Below are 11,651 nucleotides of genomic sequence, written 5' to 3' on the forward strand. Positions count from 1 at the left end.
AAGTCATCAATGTTTTATACGCATTATGCACTACAAGAAAAATGTTGAACACTGTCAGATTATTTTATTCGACGGTAATTACCGGTAGATTTTACGTCACAATTTGCAATAAATACAATGAAATAAGCGGTTCAATACCGAGAAATATTTTCGACGGTAATTTTTGGCGCTATATTATGTTTTGTGGCACCCATTTACCGTCGAATTTTTCATTGGTAAATCCACTGCAAGGAATTTTTTCACAATTAATAGTCAAATTAAATTTTATTTTTACAAAATTAGTGTACAAATTCTAAATACCAAAAATCAACTAATAATTTTATTAGATATCAAGAGTCTGAATATAATAAAAAGTCAAAGGAGTAAAATACAATGGCATAGATATAAAAAAAAATAAAATCCCTAAACCATACGGATCCCGATAATCATCGTTGTCATCGTCTTTTCCTGCTGAAACGGCGGACTAGGTGATGATGTCGGTGCTCTAGTAGCATCACCGCTGCTTCTAGTGCGCATCTGCTTGTTGTAGACCTTCATCTGGTCTCGCAAACGCTCTAGCCACTCCAGGTCCTCTCTCACCTGCAGCTCGAGAAAATCGGTGGTTCCCACACATGCAAGAAGCTCGTTGTATCTCACGTCAGACTACTAAGTTTGTAGGTGAAGCTCCTGTGTGAGCTTTTGCACTTGCCCCTTCAAATCAACGACTTTCTCAAGATCGATGGGACTGGTGGCAGAGGCAGAGGTAGATGAAGCCACTAATATGGAGGTGTAAAGGCCGCTAATGAATAACGACCCCAACCCGTAAACACGATTCTTTTAGGGCTCAAAGGCGGAGTCGCACCAAACCCTATCAGAATCGATGACTGAGGCCTCAGAGCTAGGGTCGTTGCCACTAGGCTGAGATTGCTGGGTCTCAACCTCCAATCTATGCGTGCAGTCCTCCTATGTATAATACGTTGTGATTAGGATGACAGTTAATTGACTTTAAACCGAATACATTTCAAACTTATAATTAATTGAAAACTCACATAATGAGCCGCAGATCGCTCATCATCAAATCTCTCCTTGTTGGCCTTCAACGTATGGGTATACTTGAAGGTCTCTACCAATGTCACCTTACGCTCCAACGACTTAGACTACATATATTGAAATCCAGTAATAAAATAAATTAAGTAACCATTAATTCAAGTAATAATTAACAAAGATTAGCAAATTATATACCAGCCTTCTCTTCGTCTTCATGAAAGTCGCCGACCCACCGATATACTTTGATGACCTCGGCGATACCTTGTTAGGTCTATTCATCAGACGGCGACGCCAGAAGCTCCCATCTGTATTAAAATAGTTGTCCAATGCCCTTTTAATATCTGGACAGATCCAAATCGTGAGGTAGTTATGCCCTTTATGAACGTCATGCATCATCTGTTGAAGTCGTCTAGCTATCTGGTGATCGTAAATTTTTCTGATCATGAGATCATGTTCTCAATACCATATAATTTTTTTTCTGCACAAAGTAATTCAACAAAATTAAAATACAGTTAATTCAACAATATTGGGTTCTTATCACCCACTTCTGAAACCATCATTCTCTGGTCTCAGCAGGGATATTTATGTATCTCAGTCATGGGTTGTTGTACATAAACTTAATCACATTAGAGAGTTCATGTGTACATACATTGTTGTTTGGTGCAAACCTATCAATGAAAAACTTAAGATTAACAAATACATAAAATTTAACAAATTCAAAATAGATTGTGAAATAAAAAACATTAAAGTAGTACTCATGCCGACATGCAATCAGACCAAATCCTGATCCATATAGGTGGTAAAGGGACATCCAGTTGGGACGCATTAAAGGATTCTCGCGTTGTGGTCTCTGTCGCTGGAGTTGGAGGGGCGTAGCAGAAGGAGCCACGTATTTGGAATTCAAGACCATGATGAACTGTTGGTCTGGTAGACCTGCCTGTAACGTCACAGAGGTCGACAGGGTAGTTGGGGTAGAGGATGATGACTTAGAAGTCCTAGGCATACCGGTGAAAACCCTCCCTCTACCACGACCATGAGTCCAATTCTTGACACCTATGTACCTATCGTCATGTCTGCAAAGAGAATACCAATTAATACTAATCAGTATATACAACATAAATCATTCAACATTTATATTATTTCGAAAAAAAAATTGACATAACCTAAAATTGGACATATATTCACATTTACGGTTTTCACAAATCCAACCAATCTCAATTTACAACATCAATCAAAATTCAATTAAATTTACTAAATCTAAAAATATTAATACACATACAAAAGATAACAACAATTTATGGTGAATTTATGCAAAAGTAAAGTTTTAAAGTGTGATATGTTGTAATTGAAAGTAAGTTCACAAACAAACCAATATGACATTATATCAATATACACACTAAAAACTCAATTATTACAACACTTGGCATTCAAAAGCATCAAACATATTAAATAGCACAACTAAGTATTCTTTCAACTTTAATTGACTATAGAAGTCAACATTAACAATATACTAGCTGCAGTAATTCACAATATTTCCAGTAGAATGTTCAAACAAACTAATTTTAATCGATCAATTCATTCACAATTTCAAACACTTTTTAACAACTTAAAACCTAATACTTTAAATCTAACCTATCTTATAACCTAAATCCTCTAAAACTAAAAATTAAATCTAACTCAAGCATAATACTAATTAACAACTAAAACCTACAATAATACAAAGGATAACTAAAACAAAGATTGAAATTAATATTAAAATGAAGAAGAACCTGAAATGCAAGAGTAGAGAAGAGAATAGAGGAGAGGCGGCGGCGGCGACGACAATAACGGCGGTAGCAGCGACGATAACAACGATGACGGAAGAATGTTGGAGGGTTGGCAAAAGTGGGAGAGGGTTAGAGAGAGAGTGGGTTATAGAGGATGAGGGGAGAGGAGGCGGTGTGGGCTGCCGGTAGCGGCCGGGTTGATGGAGGCAGGGAAAGGGTTAGAGAGGGTGGGAGAAGGGAGGGTAGAAAGAAAGAGAGAGAGGGGCCGGGGATTCGAAATGAAGGGGAAAATATTTCGCGTTTTAAATTTTAGGACTTGTTATCGTCAGATTTACTGGTCGATAATTCCGACGGTAACGCATTGCGGGTCACCAAAACACTGCGTTCCACTAATTGGGTTTACCAGCAGAAAAATTCGCTGGTAAATTCCAAGCCAAATTTTGTGTCTATTTTCTTCTGTTTTTCTTCCAATTATTACCGGTGAATTTACCGTTAGAAACAAAAATCCGCCGATAATGATTTGACTTTACGAATTCGATATTTAAACCGTCGATAAAACCGACGCTAATGTGCAACGTTAAATCCGACGGTATTTAACATTTTTCTTGTAGTGTGTGATTTCGTAGATTTATCCTTGATGGCGGCTTCACAGGCAAAAACGTAAAGCAGAGGTGGGTTCATGGCATGGTCTCCTACCCTTAACCTTTGAATGTTTATTTTTTTAACAGAATATTTCGTTATTTTAGATGTTTTTTTGACGGTAGAGACTTAATTGAAAAAAAAAATACAAGGATCCAATTAAAAAGAAAAAAATATAGGGATTCAATTAAAAATACGATGAAACTATAAAAAACAACAGTAATTAAACTTTCATTATTTATTAAAAATACTAGGAGACCATCAAAATTTATTATTTTTACTCATCATTTAACCATCAACTAAATTCTTTTAATTTAATAATCTAACAACATATTTTATCCTATATTTATAAACATTAATAATTAATTGATGACCAAAAATAATAAATTCAGATGGTCTTTTTAATATTTATCTTATTTTATTACTCAAAATATTAATATTTCAATGTCAACGCCGTGTCTTCGATTTCGTCTGAATGAAGTTAGATATAATACTAGCTAGTAGTAATAGTAATATTTATTATTAGTTAACTACCTTTCATTGATGGCCCATATGAGACTTTGGAGTATGAATGTATGATGAATGTGAATAAGATGAAGAATAACAGCTCCATCTCCAAAAGTCCACTTAAGGAATTTTTTGTTAATTATTTGTTTTGGTACGGTGACCTGGTGAAGCGATGATCAATATTTAAGTAACTAAATATTTCTTAAATGAATACTTATAATCTAAGTCCACTTTATACTTTATATTTATGGGGAGCATGTCGCACGATCGAGCTCATGAAACTTCAAGAAATTTCTCTCCTATATATATAAATTTAATTATAACTAAAAATTGAAAAAAATAAATAAAATAAGAAGTTATAAACGTACAACATATTATAATTAATTTGGATTGATTGATAGACTTAGTTAATTCATTTATTTATTTAAATAAATATAAAAAATTTAAATCTCATTTTATGCATGTAGTTATTATTGTCAATAATAAATCTTTAATTAAAATTTAGATTTACGATGAATAATTAGTTCTTAGTTGTTGTTGGAGAATACAATGAAAAATAAAACATCAGGCATATTATAGGATTTTTTTTTCTTTAATTTCATGAGATTGGATACCTATATAATATATATTTGATTATTTTCTAAAATTACTGTTATTTCATTTAATTTTCTATAAAGTGTTTTTTTTTCAAATTAAATTTTTTTAATTAAATTGTTATAATAGATACAAAATTTTTTCAACCTAATTTCTAATCTATTTGTCATTAAAAGAAATGATCTAAAAATATTTAATTTCTTGTAATGACAATTGTTATTATTAATAGATCCGAACTGAAATTTTTATCTAATTATTACAACCTATTATAATATACAAATCTAATTAAAAATTAGTAAAACCATAAGAATATATAAAGTAATAATTAATCCTATAATGGACGTATATTGTAAATCTGTAAGTTTGCGTTTACTTATAGAAATAAGACACTGAGATTGAGATACAAAGACACAAAATCATATTTAATAGAGGAAATATGGATAGAAATAAGATTCCGTTTGGTTGATGTATTTGATGAAACATAGACACAGAGACACAGACATTAAAGACATGGATATAAAATATTTGTGTCTATGTATTGTGTTTGGCAAAAATAAGAAACAAGACACATATATTAAAAAAAGACTGAATTACCCTTCATTCAACCACAAGTTTTTACACCATTACAATACACCTATTATCCCAAACAATGCATGCCATCCATCATCATTAAATTTTTATTTCTTCTAATAATTTTTTATTTCTTCTAATACCATCTTAAATTATCATTTAAATATTAAATATATAATTGTTCTTGAAAAAAAATAGAAAATTAAAGTTCAGAATTTATCAAAGATTAATCAAAATTTAAATAAATAAAAAAATTAAATGTACAAATTTTTTTTTGAAAAAAATAGAAAAGTAAATTTAGTTGTAGAATCTAAAAGAGAAAGAGAAAAAAAAGATTTGGGAAGATAAGAGGACAAATTTTAAAAACTCAATAAGGGTAAAAGAGTAAAAAATTAGTGTCTCACAAGTTGTGTCTCAGTGTCTCACCAAATTGGAGGTACACAAATTTAGTGTCTCTGTGTCCATCCGTGTCCTCCCGTGTCCTTCGAAAATCTGTGTCTCACCAAACCAAACAGCAGACATGTGTCACCGTGTACCACTGTGTCTATGTCTCAGTGTCTATGTCTCAGCAACCAAACGCTACCTAATGTGTCCAGAGACACTGAATTAGTGTATTTTGTGTCTATTTTAAAAAGAAAAACATAAAAATACTAACAAATGACATAACTTATTTTTTTTATTATTCTTGTTAATTAATTTTTTATAATTATATTTTTTATTATTATATTTTTCGTCTCAAATTTTTTGAATGAAAAAATGAAAATAAATTAAATTTTTATAATTTGTTCTATTTTATCGCAAAATAGAATATAATAACACAAAATTTTATGTCTCTATCCTTTAATTTATATCTTGTTCTCAGTGTCTTGTCTTATCCTGACTAGCTAGCACATAATTATTTGAAAGAACAATTAATAAAGACCAATTAATATCCATAACTTGTATGATCTTTTTTTTTTAAATCTTAAACCAACTCTTTCCCTAATTTAACGTGTTAATATAAGTTTCATCTTATCTAGCTAGCTAGTATATATGCTAGGGACTAGGGTTTTAGAGGTTGATAATGAAATCTACTACTTTTAAGTTTTAATATAGTTAGTATAATCAGTTATTAAAGTATATTTTTTAAAAGAAGTTACAAATTAACATATAAATTAATTAACATAATCTTTTTTATCCAACCTGATAACGAAAACGGTTAATTAACTTCCATCACAAAGAAAACAAAATAAAAATGAAAATGCTGAAATTAAAGAAGAAAATAAAAACGAATCTCATTGATGGTATGTGGGCTATAATTATAACGCTGAATTATTTAGAGTAGTGTCGTGTACGGCCGGTGGATGTAGACATTTCATTTTAGACATTATACATGTTTTTCATAATTCTTTATGTAAGTTTATACTTTATACTATATTTAAATTTTTAGAACAAATTATTTTACTATATGATAAGAATTTTAGCATAAGACAATAAAAAAAATACAAAATTTATATAAATTTAAAATCAAAAGTTTTACACACACATAGATATAATTATTCATATATCTTTATCTTTTATAATAAATGATTTCACGAATTTAATTAGGTAGTGCTGCAAACTAGTGGAGCAATGCAAAAGCGAAGAGCATTATGTATAAGCAGTGGCGGAATGATAATTAAAGTGAACATAATGATTAAAGAAGAGAGCCAACCAGTGAGGAACTTGTTAGGTGTTAATTTTCGTCCAATTATTTATGAGGCTTGCTACACATACAAGTCTTTTTGACTTACAAGTTTTACAAGTTGCTACACATTAGAGTCTTTTAATGCGTTATTTAATTTCCAAAGCGCTACACTCACCGTGAATTATGAACGACTCCTCTTCCTCTTCCTCTTCCTCTTCCTCTTCCTCTTCTTCTTCTTCTTCTTCTTCTTCTTCACTCACCGTGAATTATGAACAACTCATCTTCATCTTCCTTTTCCTCTTCCTCTTCCTCTTCTTCTTCTTTCTTCTTCTTCTTCTTCTTCTTCTTCTTCTTCTTCTTCTTCTTCTTCTTCACTCACCGTGGATTATGAACAACTCATCTTCCTTCTTCACTCACCGTGAATTATGAACAACTCATCTTCCTCTTTCTCTTCCTCTTCCTCTTCTTCTCCTTCTTCTTCTTCTTCCTCCTCCTCCATGTATTTCTTCGTTATTCTCTTTGCCTTTTCATTAGTTGTTTTATTTGCGTTTATTACTGGTATTCTTGCTTCGTTTTTTTTCGATTTTCATGGTTTCTGAAATCAAGCTTTGAAATCGTTTTGAAGATAATGAAACTTCAGAAATACACCCAAACGATTATAGAAAATACACCCAAACGATTATAGAAAATACACCCAAACGATATTTCTTCGTTATTCTCTTTGCCTTTTCATTAGTTGTTTTACTTGCATTTATTACTGGTATTCTTGCTTCTTTTTTTTCGATTTTCATGGTTTTTGAAATCAAACTTTGAAATCGTTTTGAAAATAATAGAACTTCAGAAATACACCCAAACGATTATAGAAAATACACCCAAACGATTATAGAAAATACACCCAAACGATATTTCTTCGTTATTCTCTTTGCCTTTTCATTAGTTGTTTTACTCGTTTATTACTGGTATTCTTACTTCTTTTTTTTTCGATTTTCATGGTTTCTGAAATCAAGCTTTGAAATCGTTTTGAAAATAATGAAACTTCAGAAATACACCCAAACGATTACAGAAAATACACCCAAACAATTATAGAAAATACACCCAAAGGACACTTTATGCATAATTCAGAACTCTTTCTCTTTCTCCTCCTCATATTCTGCTGCTTCTTCTTCTTCAAAAATGATTTCAGAGCTTGATATCAAAAAATAATGGAAATCAAGAATAACGAAAAAAGAAAACAAAGAGAAAAGCACGTAAATGAAGAAGGAGAAAGAGAAGGCAAAAAACGAAAGAAAAGAAGAAGAAGAAGAGGAGGAAGAGGAAGAAGAATGTGCAGTAAGAAGAAGAAGACGATGCAGTGAAATTGTGCAGTAACGGTTAAAGAAGGAGAAAGAGAAAGTAAGAAACGAAAGAAAAAAAGAAGAAGAGGAAGAGGAAGAAGAACGTGCAATAACGTTCAAGCGCGTTAATATAATAACTTGTAAAGACTTGTATAAAAAAATGCTTGTATATGGAGAATTTCTCATTATTTATATGAATTTAGCATGTGTTTTATTTTACTCCAGTATCGATTATACCCATGATATCTACTATTTGATTTATTTATCATTGTCTTTTAATTTGTCCATGAGAAAGAATTGTTTCTGAGACTTCGATCTGTGTAGGATGTTAAATTCTTAAAGAGAAATGTAAAAGACAATTGTTAGAAATAAGAGATTAAATTAGAGAAAAAATTTTGTATATTATTGAGTGTGTTGTGGAAAGTACAATATATAAAGGATATATATAATTGTTAACAAAATCAAAGTTATAAAAGTATAAAATCTTATAATTAATATATAGATATGTTATATAAATATAAATAATATTAATTGATCTAATTTAATTTTAATTATTCTCTTAACAACAATAATAGTTAATATATATATGGTGAGTTTAAATGAGTTAATAGTAGTAATTATAAAATTTATTAATATATTAAAATTCATATATAAATTTTATATAAAAATATTAAAATAGTCCTTTAATTAAATTAGTCATTTTTAATATGTTAAATATTACTAAAAAGTAAAAACATATTATTTATGTAAAACATCTATTTTTCGCTTGTTAACTTCTATATATTTGTGATTAAAAATCAATCACGTAAATCAAATGAGCGTAAGTGACAGAAACTATTCCAATGAACAAATATCTTCTGTTTTGCAAAAGAAAAATTACATGTACTAACTCTATATGTAGCTAATTTATTAATAATCTCTTAAAAAATTTGATTTTAAAATCTTAAAAAATATGTGACTTTTTCATTTCTCTTCACCTTCTTTTAAACAATGCAAAAATTACCGTATTTTAAATTGTTCTATTACTATTTTTTATCTTTTTTTCCTTCTTTTTTGAAGTAGCTTTCATAGAGAGTGGATCTTCTTCCATAAAAAAAAATTTGAATGGTGTGAAGTATTTAATTTAATTCTTTATTATTTTTTTTATTTATTTTTAGTCCCACTTATAGAATTAAAGATGAGAGGTCACATCTTATTTTTTCAAGTGAAAAAATAAAGAGGATCCATTTTCGTTTTCGTGCTCTTCCTTATTTTTAGATTTTTTATTTTTTAGTAGTTTGAGATGTTTTTTTTTTGTCTAAATTTTAAATGTATCTTCTTTTTTTATAGATTTTGGATATTTATTTTTTTTTATGCTTTAGATATTTCTTTTTTTTTTTAGTTTTAGATGATTTATTTTAATGGTTTTAATTTTTTTTTCTTAATTTTCGAATTTTTTCTTATGTTTTAGATGTCTTCTTTGTTATGTTTTAAATATTATTTTTTCAATAATTTTGAATGTCTCGTTTTTATTAAATTTTAGATGTTTTTAAAATAATTTAGATATATTTTTTATTTTGTTTGACTTTGGATTTTTTAACATTTTGAATGTTTTTTCCTATTAAGTGTTTGTTTGGGTGTCATTATTTTAATAAAAAAACTTTTTTCAATAAAAAATATTTTTTTTATTTTTTAGTGTGTTTGACAAATTTCTAGTAGTAAAAGTAAAAGCACTAAAAAAATAAAAAATATATTTTTTGAGAAGCTGTAATTTACATTTTTTTTAAAAGATATTTTTCTCTTTTAAAAAAGATGTTTTTCATATAATAAATAAACAAAAAAGTACTTTTATATTGTTATACACAAACATAATTGATAGATAAAAAGATCTTTTTGCATGAGATACCCAAACATAAAATTACTTTTACTTTTCCATAAGATCTTTAAAAAAAAACTAAAAAAATATCTTTTTTTAAAAGCTCACACAAACAAACTTTAAGTTTTAGATGTTTCTTTCATTAAATTTCTAGATATATTTTTTAAATAATTTTAAATATTTCTTTTTCCTTGATGTTTTAGACATTTCTTTTAAACAGTGAGACAAAGAGAGGGACGGTGACCAACGACAAGACACGGTTAAAAAATTTTGATATTGGAACAAAGAGAATGATATACTTTAATATGGTAATTTTTGGTGTTTTTTAAAACTGTGGGAGTACACAAATCGGACCCTCCGATTTGTGTTTTAAAAGTTAAAAAAATCTAGAGTACACAAATCGGAGAGTCCGATTTGTGTTAAAAAAATTGAAAAAACTCAGAGTACACACAAATCGGACCATGCGAGTTGTTTGATTTTAAAATTTTGCTTAAAAAATCGCATGGTCCGACTTGTGGTTGGGCAAATATAAATTTCGGAAACTAGAAAACGGACCATCCGAGTTGTTTGTTGTTTTCAATTTTTTTATTAATAGAGAACTCGCATGGTCCGAGTTTTGTTCCATTGACACCACATGACTGTGAAGCTTATGTATTTCCCACATTTGAGTTCAACACCACTTTTTTATCCATATTCAAATTAAAAAATCACAAGACACTTGTAAACGCAATAACGACGACGATAAATGAATGCATCGGCAACAATATTTTCCGGTGACGTAAATAGAATCGTAGCTTCATTTACGCGTTGTGGTTGGCAGAGCAGGATCCAACGCAGCAGAAATGTTTTCTTAATAGTGCAGAGTGGCTCAGAATGTCATAAATACTTGTTGTGGTAGAATAGTGTCCCAATAAAAAAAGTAGTGAGAGAAGAAAGAGAAGAGAGAGTTTCAGGGCACCCAATTTGGTAGTTTCAAAAAGTTTAGACTATTAAATAGTTTTATAATAAAATATATTTTTTAAATTTTTTAATAATTGTTAAATAGTCTTTATTTAATCTTAATTACAAATTAATCTTTTATATATTATTTAATTATAAAATCTGTTTTTTTATTTTATAATTTATTATTTTATCATTCATCTATTATATTTATTAATAATCAAGAACAAAAACAATAACGAATTAGATCTTCCATTAATTGTAATAAATGTTTTGGCAATTTTAATCAATTAGAATTTTATCCTTGATCTGTTACATCTATAAATGTTGGTGAAATCGTATTTTTTGGAAATTCAATATATTGGACATACAACACAATCAGTTGAATTTATGGGTTCCCAAAATTCAATCGATTAAATTTTGCAAGGCACGTAAATTTTTTCTAATTCAATCGATTGTTCTTGTTACCCAATCGATTGAAGTCATCAAAACAATATGAGTTTTCACAATTTAATGGATTGGTTGTGTTACTCAATCGATTTAAGTTTTCAAAACAATATGAATTTTTACAATTCAATCGATTGAATTGTGCATTGCTTTATATATTACACCATTCTAAATTTTTCTGCTTGTGTTATGAGATATTCTTCACATCCAATCAATTTTGGCATCCAAGTTCATCCAAGTAATTTTAGGTCACGTGCTTTTCCCGCTTTCTTCTTTCCTCACCTTCTTCTCTTCTTCTTCTTCTTCTC

This window comes from Arachis stenosperma, chromosome 5, assembly GCF_014773155.1.
Source record: "Arachis stenosperma cultivar V10309 chromosome 5, arast.V10309.gnm1.PFL2, whole genome shotgun sequence".
In the NCBI taxonomy this organism is placed as follows: domain Eukaryota; kingdom Viridiplantae; phylum Streptophyta; class Magnoliopsida; order Fabales; family Fabaceae; genus Arachis; species Arachis stenosperma.